General features: G+C 36.7%; 1 protein-coding gene across 1 annotated transcript in view; it reads left to right on the top strand.

Annotated features, from left to right (window-relative positions):
• Positions 1 to 1,315: 1,315 nt before the first annotated feature.
• The window catches only part of LOC129569648 (cadherin-87A), a 152,064-nt gene continuing 144,816 nt past the window's right edge, over positions 1,316 to 8,563 (top strand). Inside the window, exon 1 of the mRNA XM_055448727.1 lies at positions 1,316 to 3,530. The gene's annotated coding sequence lies outside the window, so the exon portion shown is untranslated. The remainder of the gene's footprint in view (positions 3,531 to 8,563) is intronic.

Genomic DNA, 8,563 nt, shown 5'->3' with positions numbered 1-8,563 from the left:
AAATGTAATAATTACAGAACAATAAGTCCAATCGCTAGCAGTAGAATTGATAAAATTAAACGTTTATGGAATCTTCGTCCTGATAAGTATAATTTAGACCAATCGTTCATCTTGATCACTCTTTGACTGAATGAACCAAACATTCATCACTTTATCGATGATTATATCGATTGAGTTACGAAAAGCTTGAATGAAAAAAAAAACAACAACGACAGCAATTTCCAAACACTTACCATTTGTGTCAACAAAGACGTCACTTGCGTCGATACTTTGTATTTTCATTGGATTTATATATAGCTTCCGAGTAAAGAATTCATTGCTTAAACACGATTGGCATACGATTCATCCAAAATGCGTTCATATCCATACGAGCAAATCCATATTTTAAAAATTTATCAAGACTATGTGGAATAGACGTTGATCAATAGTGACATATGCATATATGAGCCATGGTTCATACTGCAACAGATGAATTCTTTCTGGAGTAACTACAAAAATTAAATGAGCTCGCCTTCAATTTGTGGGCAATACATATTATAGTTCAACCTAATCGAATATATCCATGTTATGACCGTTTCTATTCCAAACTTGAGGTTTTGCACAACATTTTCTTCATTCCATACAAGCGGTCCCCGAGCCTGAGTGCGGCACTGTCAACCTTGTGATACGTGAGTCTACATCGACTTGGGCATAAAACAAGAGATGAATGCGCAATGGTTATACATAAAGTCAGCATAAGTACGACAAAGTAACGCAAGCCAAAGAAATGCTGCAAAGAAGAAAAGAAACAAGAGGTAAACAAATGTTGCGATGTTGCCGCTGTTGCTGGTGTTGTTGCTGAGTCGTTAGCATTTACGGCACTTACACAAACGAGCATGCAATAATATACTACGCTTCTCTAGCGTATCAATCGCATAAGAACGTGTGCCTCTCTCGAATACAAACACACACACACAACACATCGAACAAGTGAGTTCGCTGCGATTCTTGCCGAAAAAAAAATTGTTTACCTTTTTCAAAGCGTTTCTATTTAGATTCGGTATAAATCTCACTCAATTCCAACTTTTGTTCGCACCCAATGAATACACGGTGGAATAGTAGAAAGAAACCATTTTGAGAAATTACAATTAATATGGAAATCGCACAGGTCTTGAGCAGCAGCAGCGGCAACATTATACACACAATGGTGTGTGTGTGTGTGTGTGTGTGTGTGTGTGTGTGTTTAGTTGAATGCTCTCGTACAAACGACCGAAGAATGGTAGACAAAGCAAAAGAACGAAGAAGCATTTCGTTGAGGCGAATGCGCCGGCGGTTCATGACATCGAGAGAAAGACACGATCGCGTTAGTTTCTACCTGGTATTGAACGGAACCACATGTTCGTTGGTCTTGTGAATTTTGACACTTTTGTGGGCAATTTAACTTATTAGAAACCAAAAAAACACAAATCACCCAAAATCAGATGCAGAAACAAAAACTTGCTAATTTGAATAATTCGATTCATGCACGAAACAAGTTGTGCTGTATATGTATTCAACTGACAAATTAACAAAAAACCAAATACTGATGGTGGATTGTGTAACGAGTTAGTTTGAATTCAAGGAGGTGTTGTTTTTTCCTAATCGCAATTGAAACTCTCTACAATTGTATTACCAAAACGTAAGCTGAACCGTATAATTACAGACGTTTGGATTAGTGAAAATCGTTGTCAACTAAACCTTTTGCGGTGAAATTAAATTGGATTGAGATTCGTGGAAAGAGTCTATTTTCAAGCTGAAAATAGCAAAATCTCACTTTAATAATACTTGTAGTTCAAGTGAAAAAAAAACACAACAACAACAACAAACTTGAAGAGAAACAAAAGTTGTCTTGGCTGTAGTTCGTTTGCATATCGAAAGACTATAATCACGAATTGACGAAGCGAAAAAAGTCTACAGTACACGAATCTGATCATCGAACAGTGTACTTCATCATTTGATCGGTGCGTTCGACAAAAATCCAAACTTTTTATTTCAGCTGAAAAAAGACTTGCTGTTCGTGCTGGAGAGCAGCAAGAGTTTTGGCTGAAAAAAAGAATCGAGAATTTGTGTGAGAAACTCCGAGTCGACTATAATTGCAAGCCGTGTAGTATCGAAGAAAGAGAAGTGATATCAACAAAGTACATATATACACAGAGTTGGTTGTGTTTGTGTTATAACATTCTTCCCGTTCAATTTTCTGTTTTTCTATTCTGTCACGATGTTTGTTTAATCTTCTTTTGGTGTGGATTCGTCGTATGGTTCTTCGAAAACGGCACGCAAGAGTTATTATTATCACAAACGATGCACACATATTCATACTCGACTGCTGCTGCTATTATAAAAGTTTGTTGACGCGAGGAAGCTGCGGCATTTGTGTAAACGAAAGCAGAAAAAAAAACATTCAATACTGATGATATATTATGTGTTCATATCACACAAAAGAAAGCACGAGATTCAGTGAAGGCAAAATATTATTCTGTTGTGGAAAACGGCGAAATGTTCGTCGACAGATATTTTTCTTATGCAAATTGAATGAGTATCACAGCATACGTTGTCAACCCACACAAACTCTGTCATACCGATAAAAATTCATGTTTTCATAATTCAGTAAAAAGTAATCAATCGGCGAAAGAAAAAAAAAACAAAAAACGAACAAGAACAACACGCCAGTGAAAAGATAGAGACGGACGTGCGTTCTGTATCAGAAGAATAAAAAAACTGACTGAACGAACGACCTCATGTGCTTACGTGTGCTACATTAAACCCGTTGTGAAACAGGAGTGTGTATATTATTGGTGTATGTGTATGTGGTGTGTGTGTTTTTTTTCTCTCCATTTCGCCGTTACTGCTCCTACTAAAGAAATCGTTTCGTTATCTGCCATCAAATTTAGGAGAAGCAAAAGAATAAAAAAAGATACCTCATTTGCCAGTGCTACTCAAAGTTTTCTTGTTTAGTGTTTCTTTGATCGAAATTGGCTCGCTGTTCATTATTCGGTGTTTTTTTCTCTCTTCTTCGTTCGTTTGTTTGACGAGTGTATGCGCGCGAATATACAAAGTCATTTTTATATGTTATTTACCATCATCTCTCTCGTTCAAGTTTGATCTGAATAATTTACCATTTTTTCCGCTGCAAATAAAGAGGTGCATCATGTTTTAACAGTGGATCGTATAAATTTATTGGGAGCCAAGTAGGAAAGAAACGATTTGGTATTCATATAAACAAAAACAACAACAACAACTAGAGAATAAAAAAATATATCATAAGCATGATGCATAAAGTTTGAGCTCTGACTGAGTATTTTGTTATTGAGCGAGGACGGCGTGCAGCTTCAGGAGAATCTCGTGACATTTAGGTGGAGATAAAAAAAAGATAGAAAAAAAGAAAACAAGTTTGTATAACCGTCGCCGCAGCAAAATCATCATCATCAGCGGCAGCAGCAGCAGCAAAAGCAACAAAAGCAGCAGTGGATAAGTGTGAAGAAAGACAGAAGTGATCTGTTGCAGTAGGAAAGGTAAGTCCAATCCATTCTCATTACCTAATTAACATTAGCCGAGTGAGTGTGGTTAGCAAACACACCGACATCTTATATGAATGTGTTGAACTGTATGGCATATATCGGAAATTACACGATTCAATTGGCTATGAGCATCTTATTTTATGATCTTTCGCAGAAGACGTAATTTATTGAGCTGTGTATTCTTATAGCCGACATAGCATAAACCGAACGAACTAGTGAGTTGGCTGAACTCGACGCCATCATCGACTCTAGATTTTATTCGCTATACCATGGCAATAAATTGTTGTTATTTACTGGAGAATTCTACCGATATTCAATTTGTTGGTTGGATTTTTTCCATCCAGCCATTCGTTTCATTCTTTGTTGGCTTGGGCTGTTTGTGTGACGGGGGGGGGGGGGTCAGGCCCTTGTCTTGTCGAGATACTGAATTGAAGATAGCAAAGAATATCTGAGGTGAAAAAAGACATTTGCCAATAGTACAATCGCACCATCCAATCAATATTACCGCACACAGAAATTAACATTTCTCAATGTAACAATGGCATTTTCCAGCACCAATTTTACCTCGCTCGAAAACACACACACACATTCCCAACTCGATTTTGTGGCACATTATTCTCTCTCTATACAAGTTCTGTGCTTTGAAAACAATGGCTTTATGCTGGGGTTTTTTTTGCTCTCTCTCTCTCTCTCTCCCTCTCTCTCTGTAGCTCCAGTTGTGAATCACAACTTGTGATTGTGATACTTTAGTCAATAGTTCCCATTAGACATTGTTTTATTGCTCGTTTCATGTACGATTGAGTTGTTTGTGGTGTATGTCCCGGTGTTGCAATGGTGACTTTTGCAATTGAACACACCAAACCACAAACTGATTGGTACAAACCATTTTTCTCGACACAACACTCCAGACACAACTCATTCTCAATTCATAGCCAACTATTTTACGCATCATTGCCATTACACTCATTCTCTTTTCGTCGAACACAATATTTCGCATGCGAATATAGTTGTGGTGTTTTTTTTTCTCCACGCTCGTGCATATGACGACGGAATTGAGCAAAAACGCTAATTAAATGACATCGATACATAATGTATGTGTCTCACCGCCTCATTCACGTGCCTCGTTAGCGTCATCCAATTGCTTCGGTTAGTTATTTCGGCGTAATTTGAGTCTATTCCAAATAAATCGAGCTCTCTTGTCGATGAAAAAAATAACGTCTGATTCAATTGGCTTCATTATGTCGGGCGGTAACGGTATTCGATTGACGACGTCGTCGCCGTCGTCTTTGCCACATGAAAAGATGCTGAACAATTCGAAGAAAGCCATGAGACAATGGGTTTTTGAAAGCCACGATGCGATTTTACCGAATCGCATGGCTGATGTTTTGCACATTACGTCGCACCGTTTCTTCGCCATTCAATCTAAATTATTATGTATCTATGATGTGATACGGTGTGACGACGGTGTTTGATATAATAACACGACGGCAACGAGATTGAAAAAATGGGAAACAATGATGGCAAATGAAATATTATTGGTTAGCACAAGAGAGAAAAAATTGAATTAAATGGAAGCGCTCGAATAGAAAGAAAACAGTGCAAGAAATGAGCCAGCACAAAATAGGTATTTCCTTTGACACAGCGCATTTTCAATGGGAAGTTGATGAGGTGTCGCTTTTTTTCATTTTGGATCTATGATCAATGTTTTCCCCTGGCTAATAGCATGATTTCTTTGATGCTTTCAAACAATGAAAGTTTTTTTGTTTCTATTTTTTTCGAATGGGTTGCACGTTTCGGTACAAGCGAAGCAAATCCCTTAATCGGAACATAGCCATTCTATTCTTCCGCAGAGCGGCAAAAACACCAAAACATGAAGAAATAAAAGCAAAACGAGAAAAAAAACGACCATGCGGAAAATATTGTTTTCCTCAACTCAAAAATGGTACTTGTCGGTGTAAAGCCATAATAATTTCTTGTATTGTAAGTTTGTTTCACATATATGTAAAATGCCGCTCAGCTCTGTACAAATACCGCACTCTGTTTCGACTTTGTGTACACGTTTAATGTGCAATTCTCGTAAATCACATGTTTTGTACAATGTCTCTGTTTATACGTGAGCGTGTGTGTGTTTGTCGGAAGAATACGGCATCAATTGTTTCATTTTACCCTCTTTTTGCCATTCCGTTCGTACCTTGTGCATTGTTTCGCTAATAGCTGAAATTACAAAAATTCTATTTAAACCACTAATGCAAACAACTCAAAAACTACTTCAGAATCCACGGAATCTGTTTCACCACACAACCTGTGCGCTGTGCTAAATCCAGTCTAACTGTTCTTGTTTGGAATCACGTGCAGCAGCATTTTTATATATGCGTATGTACAACACATTTAAATCAGAACAAAACAGAACTGAACCGAATAGCATCTAGCAAAACCAAACGGCTTCTGGAGTGAATCGAAAGCATCACGTTGTGTGTGCGCACGGACAGTGCCTCGAAGCCATCAATTTGGGTCAATATCAATCTCAACAAGTTCTGCTTTCATTCGCATTATTGAGCCATTTTTTTAAATGTTGAACGAAAAAAAGCAATGAACTCGTTACGAAAAGAAAGAAAAAAAATTAAACCGAAAATTAATTAAAAACTCGTGAAATTGTTACAAATTGATTACTTGGTCGTTTTCAGCGAAACCGAATTAATCGCCCCTTAATCGTTGTCGACAATTAACCTTTCTCTTTGGTAAGAGTTTTTTTTTGTCGTCAGTTTCGATCTCATTAGATTTAACGCATCGCGTTGTTTTTTTTTCTTTTATTTTGTTGGCAAGCATTTAATCGATGAAGAAATTTGTGTTTTTTCCACTTTCATTGGGTAATTTCTTTTTTTGTCGGCTCTACAATGATCACTTTGTAGGGTCAAGCGCTCATGCAAACATGATTAACGGTTTTTGATTGTTTTTCCAGTAAGATTGCCGTGGCTTTTTCTGTTCAGTTGAAACAAATTGAACGTTTTGCTGGAATTTACGTGATTTTTTTTGCATCGTTCCACATATGTGAAGACGTGTTCTATTCTAAATGATGATTGTTCATGCATGAACGTTGAACTTTTGTATTTTCGGTGGAAATTTCACTCCGTTTTTTGTTGTTGTGCCGTTTGGTTTGAAAGTTTTCAACGCATTAACATCCATCATTTCAATGAGCCGTATTGTTTCATCATCGCATACACACACACACACAACAACGGCAGAAGTGAAAGAAGTCAGGAAATTGTGCTGCTGTTGCTCGTGATTTCCCAAAAACTCAGCTCGTGATTTCAATTTGCATAAAATTGTTCAAAAAGTATTTAAAAATTCATTATAAATATTAATAATTACAACTCGGTTTCGTGATCTTTTCATTTCTTTTATTACTCTTTGGCTTCCTGCTGCACATACTCACTTGCCGACATCGACGTTGTCGTCGTCATCAACGTGTTGACTTTAAAACCAAGCGTGGGGAAGAATTGAAGTTGTAAGCAAGCACAGAATGTGTAAAACGATTATTAAGAGGAGGGCCTCGAGTGAACATACTTACCAAAATGTCTTTTTAATCATTTATTTTCTCCTCATTTAGAGAAGAATACTGAATATTATGATTCGAAGTAAAAGTGTTTTAATAAAGTCACGAAATTTTCCTCTGAAAAATTGTCTTCGGGTTATGCGTTAAATATCAATTACAATTGCCAATTGGGGCGTTGAACAATAAGCACTAGATTACACTTTAACACGATGGTTTTACGTCGTTTCTTTTTCCATTTAATTGAATTAGTGGAGTTATAAGGAACGGAGCGTGTGTATCTATTTATCGGCGAAAGGCCTCATTCGCATCATTATATTCGCATTTTGTATTCTCCGTAAAATGCAAACATTGCGACAAATATCTGCAAAAAAAAACCATCAAAATTATATAAAAGAAGGCACACGCATGCACAGATTTTATTGCATTTGTTTAAGTGCACTTTTGATTCCCATGAAACATTCCATTCGAAACATGATTATAATTGCTAAACCAGAAGCCAACACAAAACGAATTTTTTTTTTCTCAGCGTGAACATAGCGCTACCGTTCTCTTTTTTCCACGTCGTGGGAGGAGTGAAACATTAAATGTACATTTGAGTGTGCATGACGTGCAACAAAGTAACACAATCTCTCTTATCTCACCTCACAAAGTTTGCAGGGTATTTTTTCTCTCTCTGCTAAAACTCATCCAGTTGTTGACTCTTGGCCATGTCAAACATTCTGAACATGAAACATGTTGATTCGAGATTCTTGCAGCCAAACTTTTTTTTATGATTGTCGGTCAAAAATGTTCATGAAGCAAATAAAACCAAACAAAAACGAGTTGATGCAGTTAAAGTGTAACCACATCATGGCAATTTTCCAGAGATGACGTGTTGATTTACCAATGACAAAAAGAGCGGGAAAGAGAGAGAGAGACAGAGAGGGAATGCACATATTTAATTTAATAAAATACAAAGCAAATATACACAATTTCCATGTTTATATTTATGTTTACCTCAATCGCTGTCTTCACCGTTTTTCCATGAAAAATTCATTAACTCTGCAATTTCCATGGAAAGCTATTTATCAAAAATCACATATATTGTAATTGAGATACGAAATCTAAAAAACGCGTTTTGAACTTTGTTTGATGCTGTTCTTTCCCCAATCATTTTTGCATTAATTACATAAAAGCCACGGGGCATTTGTGCGAATGGATTCAGTGATAATAATGAATTGTCATTCACTAACACAAAAAAAACATCTCCCTTCCCTGATAAAATGCTATCAATCAAACATGCCGTAGTGTTTTGCTGAAATTTTTTGTTGTCATTCAAATTCAATTTCAATTTTTGTTCGAGCATATTTTTCAATTTTTGGAATAATTCATTTTCATTCAGTTCAACATGATTTTCTGTCCCCCCGGTAAAAAAATAAATATTGTAATGTGTGTGTGTGTGTGTGTGTGTGTGTGTGTGTGTGTGTGTGTGTGT

The sequence above is a fragment of the Sitodiplosis mosellana genome, unplaced genomic scaffold, assembly GCF_009176505.1.
Source record: "Sitodiplosis mosellana isolate CC-2019 unplaced genomic scaffold, AAFC_SMos_1.0 Smas_scaffold_38, whole genome shotgun sequence".
Lineage (NCBI taxonomy): Eukaryota > Metazoa > Arthropoda > Insecta > Diptera > Cecidomyiidae > Sitodiplosis > Sitodiplosis mosellana.
The sequence above is the reverse complement of the archived record's forward strand: the minus strand, read 5'-3'. Positions and strand labels throughout refer to the sequence as shown.